Source organism: Procambarus clarkii, chromosome 1 (assembly GCF_040958095.1).
Source record: "Procambarus clarkii isolate CNS0578487 chromosome 1, FALCON_Pclarkii_2.0, whole genome shotgun sequence".
NCBI lineage: Eukaryota > Metazoa > Arthropoda > Malacostraca > Decapoda > Cambaridae > Procambarus > Procambarus clarkii.
In genome coordinates, this window is record NC_091150.1 from 46,508,375 (window position 1) to 46,531,052 (window position 22,678).

At 39.6% G+C, this 22,678-nt stretch overlaps 1 protein-coding gene across 1 annotated transcript in view; it reads left to right on the plus strand.

Moving 5' to 3' along the window:
• LOC123774126 (zinc finger protein ubi-d4) overlaps nucleotides 1-22,678 on the plus strand; it is a 133,115-nt gene that overhangs the window by 68,781 nt on the left and 41,656 nt on the right. The gene's annotated exons all lie outside the window — the stretch shown is intronic.

Genomic DNA, 22,678 nt, shown 5'->3' on the forward strand with positions numbered 1-22,678 from the left:
GTGGTAGGAGAAGAAAATATCAGTGTGTTCAGTGAGGATCCACAAGGTCTTCTCTGAGTACTCTTTATTTTATTTTCCGAGGCTATGGGTCCCTACACTTGCACCAGAGGTGGTACCCCTTCTAGGTTATAAAAAAAATGTATATATATATATATATATTATAAACTTATTATATAATATATATGTCTTATTATATATATATATATATATATATATATATATATATATATATATATATATATATATATATATATATATATATATATATATATATATATATATATATATATATATTGTACCTAGTAGCCAGAACGTCGTACTCGGCATGCTATGCAAGGCCCGATTTGCCTAATAAGCCAAGTTTTCCTGAATTTATATATTTTCTCTAATTTTTTTCTTATGAAATGATAAAGCTACCCATTTCATTATGTATGAGGTAATTTTTTTTTTTATTGGAGTTAAAATTAACGTAGATATATGACCGAACCTAACCAACCCTACCTAACCTAACCTATCTTTATAGATTAGGTTAGGTAGCCGAAAAAGTTAGGTTAGGTTAGGTAGTCGAAAAACAATTAATTCATGAAAACTTGGCTTATTAGGCAAATTGGGCCTTGCATAGTAGGCTGAGAAGTGCATTCTGGCTACTAGGTACATCATATATATATATATATATATGTCGTACCTAGTAGCCAGAACGCACTTCTCAGCCTACTATGCAAGGCCCGATTTGCCTAATAAGCCAAGTTTTCCTGAATTAATATATTTTCTCGAATTTTTTTCTTATGAAATGAGAAAGCTACCCATTTCATTATATATGAGGTCAATTTATTTTATTGGAGTTAAAATTAACGTAGATATATGACCGAACCTAACCAACCCTACCTAACCTAACCTAACCTATCTTTATAGGTTAGGTTAGGTTAGGTAGCAGAAAAAGTTAGGTTAGGTTAGGTAGGTTAGGTAGTCGAAAAACAATTAATTCATGAAAACTTGGCTTATTAGGCAAATTGGGCCTTGCATAATAGGCGGAGAAGTGTGTTCTGGCTACTAGGTACGACATATATATATATATGCAATTGACGATCACAAAACACTGATCATTTTATGCGGAAAATCCACAGAGAAATATGAAATGAGGTGAACGTTTCGGCTTTGTTAAAGCCTTTGTCAACACCAGACTGACTAAGGAGAAGGGAGAAGGGGGGAAGATATATAGGCCGACACCTGACCACCCCATCCCAAGGGTTGGTCAGGTGTAATTAACCAAAAACAGGTATAGCTTAGCTTAGAATGGTCAAAGAGGATTAAGCGGTCAGAGAATAAGGATGAAAGATTAAAGAAAAGCCTCATGAACACACAATATATGAATATACAATTATAATGAGACATTGTAAGCCTCTCTATCAGAGTTGTTTCTTAAACTGTTGTGCAATATTATAACTTAAAAATGGATCAAGTTTGTACATTCCAGTACTGACATTAAGAAGATTTGGACACTGACTGATTAGAGCAGACTCAATCAAATTCCGTTCCACGAAATCCCCACAATTGGTAATGCTTTTTGCCCCATTCCAGTTAATATTGTGATCGCATAAACTCGTATGTAGATACAATGCATTAGACGTTTGGGCAGTTCTAATACTATAAGCATGTTGTGACAACCGCAATTGTAAGGACTTTCCTGTTTGTCCAAGGTACACAAAATCACAATCATTGCAGGGAATCGAATACACACAACCTGCTGTATCAGGGGAGTTTTTTATTAAATTGGATTTGATCGTACTATTAGTGAACACCAAATTTATATTAAGTTTCTTAAAAATCAGAGACAATTTTTCAAGTCCACTCGCATAAGGTACCACCAATGAGTTAATAATTTTTGGTTTCGCTTTAGGGACGTGATTATAAAACGTACGCTTGGCTTGTACAAACGAGAAATCTAAAAACCTCTTAGGATATTGTAAACTCTTCCCAATTTCATATATTTTAGCAATCTCTTCATCAAAAAACTCAGGGCTGCAAACCCTCAAAGCTCGTAGAAACATTCCTGAAAATACTGCCTGTTTAAGTTTACTATGATGATTCGAATAAAAATGAACATACGACCCCACGTTGGTAGGTTTCCTATACACATTAAATTTGAACTTTCTAGTGACTCTATGAATCATAATGTCCAAAAACGGAAGAGTACCATTCTCCTCAGTCTCACAAGTGAATTTTATTGAAGGTACCAAAGAATTGAGTTCATTAAGAAAAACTATCTGGTCTTTGTCACACGGCCATAAGCACAAAATATCATCAACATACCTATACCAAACCACATTAGCCGGGATAATCCGGCAAGGCCGATTATTAGTTCAATTGGTTCGGCGGCTTATAAACTCTCTAAGTGGTTAGTCAAAGTTTTGTCCCCTATAGTTGGTACTATTTCCAACTCACACTTGACAAACAATGTGGACTTAGTTAATAAGCTATCCACACTGAATTTAAATTTTGATTTTAAACTTATAAGTTTCGATGTGACCTCTTTATTCACTAAAGTTCCTGTTGATGATCTGTTAGAATTTCTACGTGAGGAACTGCCTAAATATAATTTGAGCTTGCAGACCAATAAAGTATTGGAACTTATTAAATTGTGTATAAAAGACAATTATTTTAGTTTTAATGGAAAATTTTTCAAACAAACATTTGGTATGGCGATGGGCAATCCCCTGTCCCCAGTTTTAAGCAATTTGTATATGGAATTCTTTGAAACAAAAATCTTATCCAGGATTATCCCGGCTAATGTGGTTTGGTATAGGTATGTTGATGATATTTTGTGCTTATGGCCGTGTGACAAAGACCAGATAGTTTTTCTTAATGAACTCAATTCTTTGGTACCTTCAATAAAATTCACTTGTGAGACTGAGGAGAATGGTACTCTTCCGTTTTTGGACATTATGATTCATAGAGTCACTAGAAAGTTCAAATTTAATGTGTATAGGAAACCTACCAACGTGGGGTCGTATGTTCATTTTTATTCGAATCATCATAGTAAAGTTAAACAGGCAGTATTTTCAGGAATGTTTCTACGAGCTTTGAGGGTTTGCAGCCCTGAGTTTTTTGATGAAGAGATTGCTAAAATATATGAAATTGGGAAGAGTTTACAATATCCTAAGAGGTTTTTGGATTTCTCGTTTGTACAAGCCAAGCGTACGTTTTATAATCACGTCCCTAAAGCGAAACCAAAAATTATTAACTCATTGGTGGTACCTTATGCGAGTGGACTTGAAAAATTGTCTCTGATTTTTAAGAAACTTAATATAAATTTGGTGTTCACTAATAGTACGATCAAATCCAATTTAATAAAAAACTCCCCTGATACAGCAGGTTGTGTGTATTCGATTCCCTGCAATGATTGTGATTTTGTGTACCTTGGACAAACAGGAAAGTCCTTACAATTGCGGTTGTCACAACATGCTTATAGTATTAGAACTGCCCAAACGTCTAATGCATTGTATCTACATACGAGTTTATGCGATCACAATATTAACTGGAATGGGGCAAAAAGCATTACCAATTGTGAGGATTTCGTGGAACGGAATTTGATTGAGTCTGCTCTAATCAGTCAGTGTCCAAATCTTCTTAATGTCAGTACTGGAATGTACAAACTTGATCCATTTTTAAGTTATAATATTGCACAACAGTTTAAGAAACAACTCTGATAGAGAGGCTTACAATGTCTCATTATAATTGTATATTCATATATTGTGTGTTCATGAGGCTTTTCTTTAATCTTTCATCCTTATTCTCTGACCGCTTAATCCTCTTTGACCATTCTAAGCTAAGCTATACCTGTTTTTGGTTAATTACACCTGACCAACCCTTGGGATGGGGTGGTCAGGTGTCGGCCTATATATCTTCCCCCCTTCTCCCTTCTCCCTTCTCCAGTCTGGTGTTGACAAAGGCTTTAACAAAGCCGAAACGTTCACCTCATTTCATATTTCTCTGTGGATTTTCCGCATATATATATATATATATATATATATATATGCGAACAAGCCTGAATGGTCCCCAGGACAGGGGACCATATAACTGAGTTTTCAGTTATATATATATATATATATATATATATATATATATATATATATATATATTATACAGTGGAGCCTCGATTAACGAGTTTAATCCGTCACGGTACAGAGCTCATCATGTGGAAAACTCGTCTTTAGAAACGAATTTCCCCATTTAAAATAATGGAAGTAAAATTAACGCTATTACACTCTTTTTGACTATCTGAATAGTCAAAAAAATTCTCCTTACAGTGAACGTTTGACTCGTCGATGCATCAATCATTTTAAAATATTTATTACAAAATTTAAATTTATCCGATCAATCTGGGAGTGGTTTTAAAATGAGCGCCTTTAGAATGCGCACAATTTGATACAATATTGAAGATGTAGCCTGACAATTGAGGTCGGAACACTTGAAAGATTATAAATACTTTTGTGCTACAAATTTTAAAATATTTTTTAAAATTCCATTTATTGTGCTATTATTATGGGAGTAGTTTTAAAATGCGAGCCTTTAGATTGTAAACAATTTGATACCAAAATGAAATATATAACACAAAAATGTGATATCAGGAAAATTGAAAGATACAAATAATTTTATATATATGAGCGTCCAAAATGTAAAATATTAGTTAAAATTTGATTTATTGCTCTATTATTATGAAACTAGTTTTAAAATACGCCCCTTTTATGGCGAACAATTTTATACCAAAATAAATACGTAACATGAAAATTTGTTATCAATCTGAACGAGTATACTGTACACATTAGGCCGCGGCATGCCAGTTGGTGCTCGTTCACGGGTAACGGTTCTACCTAACCGAACCTAACTTTTTCGGCTACCTAACCGAACCTAACCTATAAAGATTGGTTAGGTTAGGTTAGGTAGGGTTGGTTAGGTTCGGTCATATATCTACGTTAATTTTAACTCCAATAAAAAAATTACCTCATACATAATGAAATGGGTAGCTTTATCATTTCATAAGAAAAAAATTAGAGAAAATATATTAATTCAGGAAAACTTGGCTTATTAGGCAAATCGGGCCTTGCATAGTAGGCTGAGAAGTGCGTTCTGGCTACTAGGAACGACATATATATATAATGTATATATATAATATATATATAATATATATATATATATATATATATATATATATATATATATATATATATATATATATATATATATATATATATATATATATATGCGAACAAGCCTGAATGGTCCCCAGGACATATGCAACTGAAAATATTATAGTTTTCAGTTATATATATATATATATATATATATGTTTCATTGAATATGACCGTATATTCTGTATTTATTATTTTCTGGTGTAGGGCTTCTATCCCTCTAACTATTTTCTTAGCATCAGGGCTTAATTGGAATAGGAGTTCTCCAAAACTCATTTTCGTACTTTTAAGGTGAAGAAAAGAAGTGATTTACTATAGAGTGTATTACACTTATTTGTATAATTTGCACGACGTTTCGAACCTCCATGGTTCATTCTCAAGTGAACAGATCTTACAATACTAGTTGATTTTATACCCGCATTAGGTCAGGTGATAATACAATGAAGATGAAAACATGGGGGGATACATAAGGGATAAACATAGGGGCTGCAGAAGGCTTATTGGCCCATACGAGGCATCTCCTATCTAAACACAAAGATTAATCCAGTGTAATTGGCCTGTTATGTTGGACATTGTCTTCTGTGTTGGCATCGATATGTTCTTGTCTTGTCCTTACTCTCATGGTGGGTAGAGTAAAGTAAGACATGAGAGTAAGGACAAGACAAGAACATATCGATGCCAACACAGAAGACAGTGTCCAACATAACAGGCCAATTACACTGGATTAATCTTTGTGTTTAGATAGGAGATGCCTCGTATGGGCCAATAAGCCTTCTGTAGCCCCTATGTTTATCCCTTATGTATCCCCCCATGTTTTCACCTTCATTGTATTATCATCTGACCTAATGCGGGTATAAAATCAACTAGTATTGTAAGATCTGTTCACTTGAGAATGAACCATGGAGGTTCGAAACGTCGTGCAAATTATACAAATAAGTGTAATACACTCTATAGTAAATCACTTCTTTTCTTCACCTTAAAAGTACGAAAATGAGTTTTGGAGAACTCCTATTCCAATTAAGCCCTGATGCTAAGAAAATAGTTAGAGGGATAGAAGCCCTAAACCAGAAAATAATAAATACAGAATATGCGGTCATATTCAATGAAACATGTTTGAAAGAAAACCTGCTGCCAGTATACACCAATATATATATATATATATATATATATATATATATATATATATATATATATATATATATATATATATATATATATATATATATATATATATATATGTCGTACCTAGTAGCCAGAACGCACTTCTCAGCCTACTATGCAAGGCCCAATTTGCCTAATAAGCCTTCATATATATATATATATATATATATATATATATATATATATATATATATATATATGCGAACAAGCCTGAATGGTCCCCAGGACAATATGCAACTGAAAACTCACACCCCAGAAGTGACTCGAACCCATACTCCCAGGAGCAACGCAACTGGTATGTACAAGACGCCTTAATCCACTTGACCATCACGACCGGACAAAATGAGGTGATAGCCGAAGCTATTTGAGCCACCCCACCGCCGGCACTCGGATGGTAATCTTGGGCATAGCATTTTACCAAATCACCTCATTCTTTGGGGCACACGTGAGGAACACAAATGCTATGCCCAAGATTACCATCCGAGTGCCGGTCGGTGGGGTGGCTCAAATAGCTTCGGCTATCACCTCATTTTGTCCGGTCGTGATGGTCAAGTGGATTAAGGCGTCTTGTACATACCAGTTGCGTTGCTCCTGGGAGTATGGGTTCGAGTCACTTCTGGGGTGAGAGTTTTCAGTTGCATATTGTCCTGGGGACCATTCAGGCTTGTTCGCATTTGTGTTCCTCACGTGTGCCCCAAAGAATGAGGTGATTTGGTAAAATGCTATGCCCAAGATTACCATCCGAGTGCCGGCGGTGGGGTGGCTCAAATAGCTTCGGCTATCACCTCATTTTGTCCGGTCGTGATGGTCAAGTGGATTAAGGCGTCTTGTACATACCAGTTGCGTTGCTCCTGGGAGTATGGGTTCGAGTCACTTCTGGGGTGTGAGTTTTCAGTTATATATATATATATATATATATATATATATATATATATATATATATATATATATATATATATATATATATATATATATATATATATATATATAAACAATCTTTGGACAACACCCACCAGTGGGACTCGAACCCAGAAAGCACAACTACCTTCCAGTAGCTGGCATAACTAGTATGCTTTAACCCACTACGCCATCAGACCTTACAAAAGAAGTAGATAGTTCGAGATATATATCTCAAACATCTCTACCTCCCGAAGGCACCAGATGAGTGAGGGGTCAGTCTGCATTTTTCGTCAAGCCACTGTCAATGTGAGAGAACTCGTGTCCAGCTTATAAGCCTATACTTGCATAAACCACAAGTGAAGATAAACAATCTTTGGACAACACCCACCAGTGGGACTCGAACCCAGAAAGCACAACTACCTTCCAGTAGCTGGCATAACTAGTATGCTTTAACCCACTACGCCATCAGACCTTACAAAAGAAGTAGATAGTTCGAGATATATATCTCAAACATCTCTACCTCCCGAAGGCACCAGATGAGTGAGGGGTCAGTCTGCATTTTTCGTCAAGCCACTGTCAATGTGAGAGAACTCGTGTCCAGCTTATAAGCCTATACTTGCATAAACCACAAGTGAAGATAAACAATCTTTGGACAACACCCACCAGTGGGACTCGAACCCAGAAAGCACAACTACCTTCCAGTAGCTGGCATAACTAGTATGCTTTAACCCACTACGCCATCAGACCTTACAAAAGAAGTAGATAGTTCGAGATATATATCTCAAACATCTCTACCTCCCGAAGGCACCAGATGAGTGAGGGGTCAGTCTGCATTTTTCGTCAAGCCACTGTCAATGTGAGAGAACTCGTGTCCAGCTTATAAGCCTATACTTGCATAAACCACAAGTGAAGATAAACAATCTTTGGACAACACCCACCAGTGGGACTTATAAGCTGGACACGAGTTCTCTCACATTGACAGTGGCTTGACGAAAAATGCAGACTGACCCCTCACTCATCTGGTGCCTTCGGGAGGTAGAGATGTTTGAGATATATATCTCGAACTATCTACTTCTTTTGTAAGGTCTGATGGCGTAGTGGGTTAAAGCATACTAGTTATGCCAGCTACTGGAAGGTAGTTGTGCTTTCTGGGTTCGAGTCCCACTGGTGGGTGTTGTCCAAAGATTGTTTATCTTCACTTGTGGTTTATGCAAGTATAGGCTTATATATATATATATATATATATATATATATATATATATATATATATTAGTATATTTTGGTAGCAGTCTTTCCTGTAGACATATTTTATTAAATATGACCGAAAAAGTAAGATTAATAATTCTAACACGAATTTTCTCAATCTTTCGTACATTATGCTTCACTGTTGGAGGTAAATCAAAAATCACTTCTCCAAAATTCATTTTTATTTCTAGTCTGACGCGACACGGGCGCGTTTCGTAAAACTTATTACATTTTCAAAGACTTCACAAATACACAACTGATTAGAACTTGCGTTTCCCTGATTTTATATCTACATTTGAGTGAGGTGGGAAGGGTGATGTGGCATTACATTTGAGTGAGGTGGGAAGGATGATGTGGCATTAGAGGATATTAATAGGGTATTAAAAGTATCAACACAAGACAGAACACGAAACAATGGATATTGAATAGAAGTGTTTGTAGAAAGCCTATTGGTCCATATTTCTTGATGCTTCTATATTGGAGCGGAGTCTTGAGGTGGGTAGAATATAGTTGTGCAATAATTGGCTGTTGATTGATGGTGTTGACTTCTTGATGTGTAGTGCCTCGCAAACGTCAAGCCGCCTGCTATCGCTGTATCTATCGATGATTTCTGTGTTGTTTACTAGGATTTCTCTGGCGATGGTTTGGTTATGGGAAGAGATTATATGTTCCTTAATGGAGCCCTGTTGTTTATGCATCGTTAAACGCCTAGAAAGAGATGTTGTTGTCTTGCCTATATACTGGGTTTTTTGGAGCTTACAGTCCCCAAGTGGGCATTTGAAGGCATAGACGACGTTAGTCTCTTTTAAAGCGTTCTGTTTCGTGTCTGGAGAGTTTCTCATGAGTAGGCTGGCCGTTTTTCTGGTTTTATAGTAAATCGTCAGTTGTATCCTCTGATTTTTGTCTGTAGGGATAACGTTTCTATTAACAATATCTTTCAGGACCCTTTCCTCTGTTTTATGAGCTGTGGAAAAGAAGTTCCTGTAAAATAGTCTAATAGGGGGTATAGGTGTTGTGTTAGTTGTCTCTTCGGAGGTTGCATGGCTTTTCACTTTCCTTCTTATGATGTCTTCAATGAAACCATTGGAGAAGCCGTTATTGACTAGAACCTGCCTTACCCTACAGAGTTCTTCGTCGACTTGCTTCCATTCTGAGCTGTGGCTGAGAGCACGGTCGACGTATGCGTTAACAACACTCCTCTTGTACCTGTCAGGGCAGTCGCTGTTGGCATTTAGGCACATTCCTATGTTTGTTTCCTTTGTGTAGACTGCAGTGTGGAAACCTCCGCCCTTTTCCATGACTGTTACATCTAGAAAAGGCAGCTTCCCATCCTTTTCCGTCTCGTAAGTGAAACGCAGCACGGAACTCTGCTCAAATGCCTCCTTCAGCTCCTGCAGATGTCTGACATCAGGTACCTGTGTAAAAATGTCGTCAACATACCTGCAGTATATGGCCGGTTTCAAGTTCATGTCGACTAAGACTTTTTGCTCGATGGTACCCATGTAGAAGTTTGCAAACAGGACACCTAGGGGAGAACCCATAGCGACCCCATCTACTTGCTTATACATATGCCCATCCGGGCTCAAGAAGGGTGCCTCTTTAGTACAAGCTTGGAGTAGTTTCCTCAGAATACTTTCTGGCATGTCAAGAGGAGTACAGGCTGGATCACGATACACTCTGTCGGCTATCATTCCGATTGTCTCGTCCACAGGTACGTTTGTAAACAGCGATTCTACGTCCAACGAGGCTCTTATCCCTGTGGCCCGTGCGCCCCGCAGTAAGTCCACAAATTCCTTTGGAGACTTCAGGCTGAAGGCGCAAGGAACATAAGGAGTCAGCAGGCCGTTGAGTCGCTTTGCCAATCTGTACGTGGGTGTGGGTATCTGGCTAATGATTGGCCGAAGTGGGTTTCCAGGCTTGTGCGTCTTGACATTTCCATACGCATATCCAGGTTTATATTCCCCAATGATCTTTGGCAGGTGGAGTCCGGATTTCTTGGCGTTCACAGTTTCGATCAGTTTGTTGACCTTTGCTTTTAATTCGGCTGTAGTGTCCTTCGTACGAAGGACGACGAATAACAAAAGACGAATATCTGGCGAAAATGAACATCATACTCTCTGACCAAACTAAGTTCCAAAGGGTAACGAAGGACACTACAGCCGAATTAAAAGCAAAGGTCAACAAACTGATCGAAACTGTGAACGCCAAGAAATCCGGACTCCACCTGCCAAAGATCATTGGGGAATATAAACCTGGATATGCGTATGGAAATGTCAAGACGCACAAGCCTGGAAACCCACTTCGGCCAATCATTAGCCAGATACCCACACCCACGTACAGATTGGCAAAGCGACTCAACGGCCTGCTGACTCCTTATGTTCCTTGCGCCTTCAGCCTGAAGTCTCCAAAGGAATTTGTGGACTTACTGCGGGGCGCACGGGCCACAGGGATAAGAGCCTCGTTGGACGTAGAATCGCTGTTTACAAACGTACCTGTGGACGAGACAATCGGAATGATAGCCGACAGAGTGTATCGTGATCCAGCCTGTACTCCTCTTGACATGCCAGAAAGTATTCTGAGGAAACTACTCCAAGCTTGTACTAAAGAGGCACCCTTCTTGAGCCCGGATGGGCATATGTATAAGCAAGTAGATGGGGTCGCTATGGGTTCTCCCCTAGGTGTCCTGTTTGCAAACTTCTACATGGGTACCATCGAGCAAAAAGTCTTAGTCGACATGAACTTGAAACCGGCCATATACTGCAGGTATGTTGACGACATTTTTACACAGGTACCTGATGTCAGACATCTGCAGGAGCTGAAGGAGGCATTTGAGCAGAGTTCCGTGCTGCGTTTCACTTACGAGACGGAAAAGGATGGGAAGCTGCCTTTTCTAGATGTAACAGTCATGGAAAAGGGCGGAGGTTTCCACACTGCAGTCTACACAAAGGAAACAAACATAGGAATGTGCCTAAATGCCAACAGCGACTGCCCTGACAGGTACAAGAGGAGTGTTGTTAACGCATACGTCGACCGTGCTCTCAGCCACAGCTCAGAATGGAAGCAAGTCGACGAAGAACTCTGTAGGGTAAGGCAGGTTCTAGTCAATAACGGCTTCTCCAATGGTTTCATTGAAGACATCATAAGAAGGAAAGTGAAAAGCCATGCAACCTCCGAAGAGACAACTAACACAACACCTATACCCCCTATTAGACTATTTTACAGGAACTTCTTTTCCACAGCTCATAAAACAGAGGAAAGGGTCCTGAAAGATATTGTTAATAGAAACGTTATCCCTACAGACAAAAATCAGAGGATACAACTGACGATTTACTATAAAACCAGAAAAACGGCCAGCCTACTCATGAGAAACTCTCCAGACACGAAACAGAACGCTTTAAAAGAGACTAACGTCGTCTATGCCTTCAAATGCCCACTTGGGGACTGTAAGCTCCAAAAAACCCAGTATATAGGCAAGACAACAACATCTCTTTCTAGGCGTTTAACGATGCATAAACAACAGGGCTCCATTAAGGAACATATAATCTCTTCCCATAACCAAACCATCGCCAGAGAAATCCTAGTAAACAACATAGAAATCATCGATAGATACAGCGATAGCAGGCGGCTTGACGTTTGCGAGGCACTACACATCAAGAAGTCAACACCATCAATCAACAGCCAATTATTGCACAACTATATTCTACCCACCTCAAGACTCCGCTCCAATATAGAAGCATCAAGAAATATGGACCAATAGGCTTTCTACAAACACTTCTATTCAATATCCATTGTTTCGTGTTCTGTCTTGTGTTGATACTTTTAATACCCTATTAATATCCTCTAATGCCACATCATCCTTCCCACCTCACTCAAATGTAATGCCACATCACCCTTCCCACCTCACTCAAATGTAGATATAAAATCAGGGAAACGCAAGTTCTAATCAGTTGTGTATTTGTGAAGTCTTTGAAAATGTAATAAGTTTTACGAAACGCGCCCGTGTCGCGTCAGACTAGAAATAAAAATGAATTTTGGAGAAGTGATTTTTGATTTACCTCCAACAGTGAAGCATAATGTACGAAAGATTGAGAAAATTCGTGTTAGAATTATTAATCTTACTTTTTCGGTCATATTTAATAAAATATATATATATATATATATATATATATATATATATATAATATATATATGAAGTGGAACCTCAAGTGACGAGCGGCTTCAGTTACGAGTATTTCGAGTAACAAGCAAGCTACTCGCAGAAAATATGTCTCGACTGACGAGCTTTCTCTTGGTAACGAGCGTTCCCGCTAGTTCTTGGAGACCTCCGACAACAGATTTGTTGTCGTTTCACAAAACGAGTTTTTCACATGACGAGCTCGGTGCGGAACAGATTAAATTCGTTAATTGAGGCGCCACTGTATATATAATATAAATAATATTTGGAAAAGTGATGAAGGATTGGGTTGGTGGGGAAGTGTTGGGAAGGTGGGTATGGGTACGGAAGGTGGTGAAGAGTTGGGGTGATCGTAAATTGTAAGGACGGATGGGAAAGGTGGTGAAGGGTAGGTGTGATGATGAAGGCGAGGGAAGATAGTGATGATGTTAGTTATCGCTGGTACCCCCCATCTATACCTGGGTAATCAAGGTGGTTACTGTGAAGAAGACTGTATTTAGTGAAGAGGGTTACGGTGAGTAAGATATCTGGATCATATCCGGAGTGAGTTCCAAGAGTATTTTTACACCCACAAGTCTGACTTCAGTCAGGCTTGACTTGTGATAACTTCGTCCAACACACTATTGCTTGGAGGAATCTGCATGCACACACATCCACTACACATCCAGTTGATTCTGTTGTCTAATTTTTTTTTCAAGTCCACTTTTGTTCTGGCAATATTTATCATGCTTGTGAGAGGGTATTGAATTGTCGTTGACCTCGTATGGGGTCAATAGGCCTTTTGTAGTTTCTTTATTATGTTCCGATGATGGTTGGTTGACCTGGTATACCTTATTACAACATAAGAGTTGTGAACACCATGAACATCTAATTATAATTTTGATTTTATTCAGTGACGATTATTGTATTCGCATAGTAATATTTGTAAAGTAGTAACAATATCATGAAACAGTACAGGAATTTTTTGTGTCAAGGTACACTCCATTATATCCATATAGAGGTATTAAATCAACATTAGTATCATATGTGTAAAACCCAAACAATAATAGTTTAAATAAACATATGATGGCAACTACAGTACCCTGTGAATCAACACATCATGATAACCACTCTTTGAGGGGTTAATGGGTAAAACTTGAATTGTCCCAAGCATCAGTTTTTCAACATAACTCCGAATGATCCCTCAAGAATTTGAACCTAGTCCACAAGCATAGCAGGCTAGTACTACACCCACTCAACCATTGATTGCTCATTACAGTAAAAGTGTTCGGGACGTCCTAAAACGTGCATACATCCAGCACCTCGCAGTGCACATAGAGAATGGCCACCATTATTTCATCACTTCCCTGAACATGCTAGGATTGTTTCTGAAGGTGGTCTTCTCTGTTGGCTCGTATTTCTGGTTGCCAGATTGGTGGGTTTCATGCGCTCTTCAGAAATGGAAGTTTCGTTCTTTTTGTCAAAGGGTTTGGCCTTATCAACTTCAGCCTTATCTATCATTTCTAGCTAGACAGGAGACTTTGGCTTTTGGTACAGGTACTTTTGGTGATTGCTTGGTTTGTTTGACCAGGGGTGAATTACATATTGTTCTGTGGTGGATCTCTGTTGCTGCTTGTACTCTTGTGGGATGCTCGTGTGAAGGCACTTTTTTGTTGATTCCATGTCACAGGTTCCTTGTTCCAGGGCTTAGATATCTCAGAGCATTAGGCATGTGCTCAAGTGTAGTCAGTCAGCTGTCTTCCCTCGGATCTCACGATATCTGCAATTGTGGTTATTTTACAATTTTTAAATAATAACCACAATTGCAATTGCGAATTGCGGTTATTTCACAGTTTTTGATGGTAAGTTGCTCTCTAATATTTGATCACAAGGGTTTTGGCACTCTAGCAGAGTGCTTGCAGCTCAGTATCTTGTGTGTTTCTCACCACCATTGAACTTGTGCAGCTTTGGGTCAGTTGATGCAGTGTTGATTCTTGATCCTGCATTGAGTATCAGGCTGCGAGGGTGACTGTTGAATACCAAGATTATCGGCTGGTAATGTTGGGAAATTGCATGCAACCTTTTCAAGCCCAGTGTCAATCAGAGCTATTCTCACCCACTAGGAACTGGTTCTTTATAGGTAACCAGCCCCTAACTATCAACAAAATATGTAGGGAGTGTCATGGCAATGCAAACACCAACCCCTGATTTTATAGTTTCTCAGTGAAGGCAGCATATGTCATTAGATACAAACCCAGTCAATCTTAATACTTAAGTGCTCCTTCTGCCAAAGCATTAAGAAACATGTAGAAATGAGTGAAACACAAAAGTCACACTAGCAAACAGCCAGAAATAAGCATTCTCCATCAATAGGTCATGCAGTGAGGCAAAAGCTAATACATTATCTGGAAGCCAGATAGATACCTTGAGAGGAGGTAACCTGATCCCTACAGGTAAGACAAACCCTGGAGGAGCATGGGCAACATCAGCCAGCCACCAACACAGGGCATGTAAAGTGGGAGGCACATAACACACACTCGTGAAGCAATAAATAAAACAAAGCCCAGCAGTTGCCCAGCCTAGAACTATTGTTCCAGGATAGCCAGCACCAATTATCTTCCCCGGCCACCTCCCCTGTCTTCCTGGGTGTGGCCAGTTGGTGCCCTGCCAGCCTTTGTATGCAGTGTCTCTGGGTTGTGTGCCCCCACCAGATGTATGCCTTGGGCTCGTTGGGTGTCCCTGTGCTTTCTGTCCACGCTCGAGCCAAGTTCAGAAGTTTAGTTGAGCATCCTGACTGAGACCATAGATTGCCTGCATTACCATTTATTTGGCAAGTGCATCTAGGGTGTAATTTCACCATGTTAATGATTGCATTTATTCTTCAAGGGGTTATAAATCTCACTAAACAAGTGCATGTTTTTTTTATATTTTCCAGGGGGAGCCCCTTTGGTTTCCCGTAGCTAACCGGGCTGATATAAATGTATTTGACCCTGGCATCAGTCTAAGCAAATGGAGTTCTAGGGCCTACCAGGGACCACGAGCCAGAATCTGGCCCCCCTCAGAGAGGCATGAGGAGCAATGGCCTATAGAAACCCCCCTTGTGATTGGAAGCATTCTATGTCTGCCATCGACCGGGTCAGGCACTCAGAAAGGTAAATGCCCAAAACAAGCCCCCTATTCTGGTTAAGAAATTGCTGCTGAAAGCCGAACTAGTGGATAGAACTCGCCCAAATGAAAACGAGGATGGCGTCACCACGCTGCTGACTGTGCAGCTCCCCCTTTCCTGGGAGGGGGAAGGGGGAGCCCCAGACCCTCCCTCACCAGCTATCCACTCCCCAGTTCTGTGGATGATGTGAGGCTGAAGGTCGTGTGATTCTGGCTCCAGATTTCCAGTGCTGTGCCTTGTGGTGTAGTGCTGTCCTCGGTGGTGCACAAGCCAGGAGTATATTCACAAGTACTCAAGCTGCATGTGCCTAGGGTCACCTTTCCTAGGGGGCCCAGTAAGTACTGCCCTTGGGGCCCATCTTCCACAAGTCACCTTGGGGGCTACCTCCGCAAGGTCTTTTGCTGCTCAGTTATTGGTCGCTCTTGGAGTCAGCTGGGGTGTTTTCCTCACCCATGTTTGCCTGGGTAGTGGGTAGTATTCATCACTAGTTGGAGCACAGGGTACTGTGCAGCTAGTTATCACCTCTCATTGCGGCCAGCTCTGTTCCGCCTGGATACGTTGTCCTCTTGCAGGATTTTTTGTTTTTGTTTGTTTTCTTATTTGGTGGTTGGGGGGGGAGGGGGTTGTCCTCCCCTTAGTTTCGGTCTCAACTGACTGTGTCTTGGTAGTCCCCCACTAGGCCCCCGTAAGTGTACACGTCGCTCCCGGAGGGACAACTTGAGCAGTTTTGTTGGTAATTTTTTGGGTGCCGGTTAGCAGTACCCTGCCTGGGCTTCCCTTTGCGTGAGTTTCATATAAGGACCTTGGGAAATCCTGTAGGGGTGCTTGGGTTCGATGGAAGCAACCCCTGGGTCCTCCTCTCGCCTTATGAGAGTTGGAAGGTTCCTTTGTTCCCTTGTCTCTGGGTGACCTTCACCGTTTGTTTCTGTCATGCTGCCTGCTGGATTGGTGACACCTTTGACCGAGAGTTCTGCTAGTTTTGTTGCTTGTGTATGACTCGGTACACCCAGTCAACTGATGACTCTTTTTAACCCTTTAACTGCACCGCCTCCAAATATGACACCCCCGCAGTGTGCAGGAAATAAATTCTCTTGATTTTTTTTTTTTTTAAGTGTCAAAAACCCTTCCCTCAGTATGGGTATGTCAAAATATTTTCGAAATTGTACTTACTTTGGCTGCTATGAACATTGTATTCTCCAACATTGCTCCTCCCATCATATAGTTATTCACACCAATGTTTCATGTTCATTTATGTATATTTACAACATATGTACACACTATACACTGTCACACACTATATACATTCACCATCAATACATTCAGAACATCACGAGTGTGAGCAGCCACAGGCCTTCCCTCACTCCAACATCTCACTTGCCAACATTGCTCTTCCCACCATTCTGTTATTGTTTTTATTACACTATTTACACATGTTTTATTTATCAGACCTATGCAAGTAAGCCGGTATTGTGTCCAAACGGTACAGTGGCCACCACATACTGCATAAGAAATCACACAGCATGCTCCTCATGCCTCTCTGAGGGGACCAGATTCTGGCTCATGGTCTCCGGTAGGCCTAAAACTCCATTCGTTTAGACATGCCAGGGGTCCAATACATTCATATCAGCCCAGTTAGCTTTGGGAAGCCTCCAGGTCTTGCCCAGAAAATGGTGTTTCATTACATTCAACTCATTACTTTCTGGGAGGGGGGGTGAGGGGGAGTTTGGCTTGATTTTGTAGTGATTTTTTTTATCCCACGGCTCCCTTTTGCTTTATTTAGCAGGCAAGATTTTGTTCCTGGCCACCAGTAGGTGATCGTGTAATTACCTTAGTGTAGTTACAGGATGAGAGCTACACTCGTGGTGTCCTGTCTACCCAGCACTCTTTGTCATATAACGCATTGAAAATACTGATGGTTTTGGCCTCCACCACCTTCACTTAACTTATTCCAACTGTCTGCCACTCTGTTTGCGAAAGTGAATTTTCTTTTATTTCTTTGACATCTTTGTTTAATTAGTTTAAATAAATTAGTTTGCACCTTTTCCAGTTTGTTCATGTGCTTCTTAAGATATGGGCACCACACAACCACTGCATATTCTAGCTTTGGCATAACAAAAGTCGTGGACAATTTCTATAGTATTTCGATATCCATGTATTTAAAAGCAATTCTGAAGTTAGAAAGCATGGCATAGGCTCCTTGCACAACATTCTTTATGTGGTCCTCAGGAGATAGTTTTCTATCTAGAACCATCTCTTTCTTTATCAGAGTTCTTTAAGGATTTCTCACATAATTTATAGGTTGTGTGGTCTATGTTCACCTATTCCACATTCCATAACATGGAATTTATTCACATTAAATTCCATTTGCCAAGTGGTGCTCCATATACTTATTTTGTCCTGGTCTTCTTGAAGGGCATGACAATCATCTAAGTTTCTTATCCTTCCTATTATCTTAGCATCATCAGCAAACATGTTCATATAATTCTGTATTCCAACTGGTAGATCATTTATGTAGACCGTGAACATCACCGGTGCAAGAACTGAACCCTGTGGCATTTCTCCAGTCCGATACATTGCCTCTGATTACTGCCCTCATTTTTCTATCAGTCAGAAAATTTTTCATCCATGGTAGAAGCTTATCAGTCACTCCTTCAATATTTTCCAGTTTCCAGAACAACCTCTTATGTGGAACTCTGTCGAAAGCCTTTTTTAGGTCCAGATAGATGAAGTCAACCCAACCATCTGTTTTCTGTAAAATCTCTGTGACTCTATCATAGAAACTGAGTAAATTCGATACACAGGTAAAACCATACTGTCTGTCTGATATAATATTTCTCTCCATGTGTTCTACCCATTTAGTTTTTATTATTTTTTCCAATATTTTGACTATTACACTTGTCAATGATACAGGTCTATAATCGAGGGGGGCCTTCCCCGCTGCCAGTTTTGTAGATTGGAACTATGTTAGCCTGTTTCCACACATCGGCTATGACTCCTGTACACAGGGTTGTCTGAAAAATCAGTCGAAGTGTTATGCTGAGCTCAAATGCACATTCTCTCAGAACCCATGGTGAAACTCCATCCGGGCCAACTGCTTTGTTCTTACTTAGCTCCAAGAGCATTTGTTTCACTTCGTCTCTAAACACCTCTATTCGCTCTATGTTGTTCTCTGGAATTCTTATTGTGCCTGGTTCTCTGAAGATCTCATTTTGTACAAACACTTTGGAACTTTTCGTTTAATGTTTCACATATTTCCTTTTCATTTTCTGTGTATCTGCCCCCCATTTTCAACCTCTGAATATTATCCTTTACCTGCAGCTTGCTTTTAATGAATTTATAGAAAAGGCCTGCATTTGATTTACATTTGTCTCCTATACCGTTATCAAAGTTCCTCTCTGCCTCTCTCCTTACTGACGTGTAGTTGTTTCTCGCATCTTTGTATCGCTGGTATGTTTGGGGGTTTGGCCTCTTCCTATAATGATTCCATTTTTGTGTCTTTTGATCTCTGGCCCTCTCGCAATTTCTGTTGAACCAATCCTGTTTCCTAGGTCTGCATCTCTGTTTTGGTAATGAATGTTTGTGTGCCTTCATCGTATATTTTGCAAAATATGGCATACATCTCATTTACTTCCTTACCTAGCAACAAGTCTGTCCAATTATACCCATGAAAAAATGTCTTAAGTTCCCCATAGCGTCCTCTCTTGGAATCGAGTTTAACAACTGTTTCAATGTCCCCATTCTCTACTAGATTATATCGCAAAGCATATTTAATGTCCAAGAGGATGTGATCACTTTTTCCCAAGGGAGTAAGGTACTAGATGTCAAATACTTCTTCTTTGCTGGTGAATATTAGATCTAATATTGTCGGAACATCCCCTTCCCTCATTCTTGTGGCCTGCTTGATGTGTTGATACATGAATGTCTCCAAGATGAGGTTTACAAATCAGCCTTTCCAAATGTCCTCTGTTCTTGCCTCGTAGGCCTCCCAGTCCCCAGCCTGAAAGTTGAAGTCCCCCAGTACCAACAATCGGGATTTATCTTTGTCAGCTCTTACCATAATGTCTTTCATGACCATTATGAGGCCCTCTCATTTGTCATCCAGTTCTTCCTTTGTCCATGTGTTGCTTGCTGGTGGGCTGTAGGCATTTACAATTATCAGCTTATCATCTTGATTCCAGATCTGCAATGCCGTTATGTCAATATCTCGAGGGTTTTCAATTATTAACTCTTATCTTCAGGTGTTCTTTCACCAGCATAGCCACTCCTCCTCCCTTCCTAGTTTTCCTGTCACGTCTCCAAACTGAGTAGCCCCTTGGGCATACGACTTCATTTAAAATATTTTCTTCAAGTTTTGTCTCTGTTAATGTGACAATATCTGGGACTTTGATTATATCCTTCAACTCCAATATTTTCGATCTCACTCCATCTATGTTGATGTATACTATTTTCAGGAACATGTTTCCCTTCCCTTTGTTCTTTATACCCCTTTCCTCTAATGATTTTGTTGCTTTGTCCCTATGTACCATTTCGCAAGCTTTCCAGTCCCTGACACTTTGTAGAAAAAAAAATTTTCTTCTTCATTTTAATCCCCATTAAGATGTTTCGCTTCAATGAGGCTCATTTTCAGCTTTTCTCTGTCCTCCTTTGAGAGGTCTTGTCTTATTGACTAAAGTTTGCCATCTTCGTCACATTGCAATTTTCTGGTATTCCGAAGCACTTCTGTCATATACTTCACTCCATTAAACGTCACCCTTAAGGGGCGGTTCTTGTCTTTCTCATATTTTCCTATCCTCCTAAAATCACTGACGTGCTCCTTTGAATTTAGGCCTTCTCTTAATCCTACTATTTTTTCTATGATTTTCATCTCTTCTGCTACTCGGTCTACCCTAGAGGAAATTTTCTTCTCTAAACATCCAAAAGCTATTATGGACTTCTATCTGCAGTGTTTTGTACCAGTTTACTGTTGGTAACCAGTTCTTTCCTAATTGCTTGCCTAAGATCTGCTTCTTGTTTGTCATTTCTGGTTTTGACTTCCAAACACACTTCCTTAATTGTGCTTATGTCTCTTTTTATTTCTTCTTTATATTTTTCTAGTTCTTTATTAGCCTCCTCTATTTGAGTTGCCAATTAAGTTTTTCGTTGCATCACCTTGCCAAACTCCATGTTAGCCGTCAGGCTCCCTTCGAGTTGTTCACCATACGAGTCTATTTTCATGTTTATTTCTTCAAATTCCCTACTCTTCACTTTCCATGCCTCATTATCCTTTACCAGTTCCTTGATGAGTTCCTCATGTATCCTTACCTTACCAGTCAAGCTGTTAATCTTAAGAAAATACTGTACTTCCTTTTAAATTACAAAACTCAATCTTGAGACCTTCATTTTCTTGTTCTAATTTAATTACCTTTTCTTCATATTTCTTTAGCATGTCCTCAATAATCACTAACCTGCCAAGAAAACCACCTTTCATTACATCTTGGTGAGAGAAACCTGCAAAATATTCCTGTGATGGGGTACTGTCCTCCCCAGTGGTGGCGGCCATCTTTGTTAATATTCTGGTATTTGAAAGATCAACTTTTCTACCACATATTTGTCATTCACTAACACTTATTTCTTATCTCTTAGTTTCTTTTCAAATTCCCTACACCTTCATGTATTCTGGGACACCACTTGCAGCCCTCACCCTACTCCAAACACTTAGATAATTTGAATGCTCCTGGAGCCTGCAGCAGTGTGACTCATCAGTGTGATGCTCCACTCCACTCCCCAACAAGTGGAGTCATAAGTCTGGTGTTTTCTCCAAATCTTGGTTACTTCATATCCTTGTTTTTTTCAAATCCAAGTTGTAGCATTGGGACCCTCTTAGAAAAGTTTGTTCTCCCAATTTTATATAATATAACTTGTCAGTTTCTAAAAAAAACTAATATTTTGCATATTTGTATAGTTGATGTTTGGGTGACATGTGAGTGTTTGAAACACACACTTGTGGAATATAATTTAAGTATTACTTAAACAGTATATTATATAAAATAAAAATTTATACTGCTAGTTGAAAGACACTTCTGGATTACATAAATGTGAATAGCAGAACATAATACTGTACCAATATTGGTGGAAGTAATAGGATGAGAAGTGACCTAGATTAGAGGTTTATCACATTGCCACCTAATTTTTAGTATATAGAGGATAACTGCAGTATGGCTTCGGTATAGAACTATAAGAATAACAGTAAGATTAGAAGTGAAAACATGAGGGTATATAACGCCAGATAAAGGAAAAGCGGTATAGAACTAATAAGATGCAAAAAATATTGTTTACCATAGAAAAATCAACATGAATGTAGTGAAAACATGAATGAAAATGCCCATTTCTGTGTCTGCCCAGTAGCTCCCTGAAGCTGTATTTGTTGAGATAGCCTCCCATACACAGGCACATTAGTCTTACTAGTTCTTTTGACCTACTGGAGACCCAGAAATGGAACCTGGCAAAGAGTAGGGAGATTGCCATGATCACCATCACATGGGAAAGCACCCAGAAAGTCAAGCATGACAATGCAAATAATTATATAGTTCATGAAAATGAAGCACTGAAATGGCCAAGAGAATCACTCAAAACAAAAAGGTTCTTTCTAACCTGGGTACAAAAACTAGCCTGGGACAAGCACTTTGTGTTACATAGGACCATTGGAAAGTGGATTAACAAAACAGGTAGCTTGTAGTAGCAATGGACTGCCCCATCTGGACACCGGAAGGCAAATGCCCTAGCCGAATAAATCAAGCAGCAAACACAAAGGAACCCCCCACTATAAGCCAACCATCTCCATCTCTGACAGAAAAGGGGAAGGGTGAAGGCACAGAACCACTCACA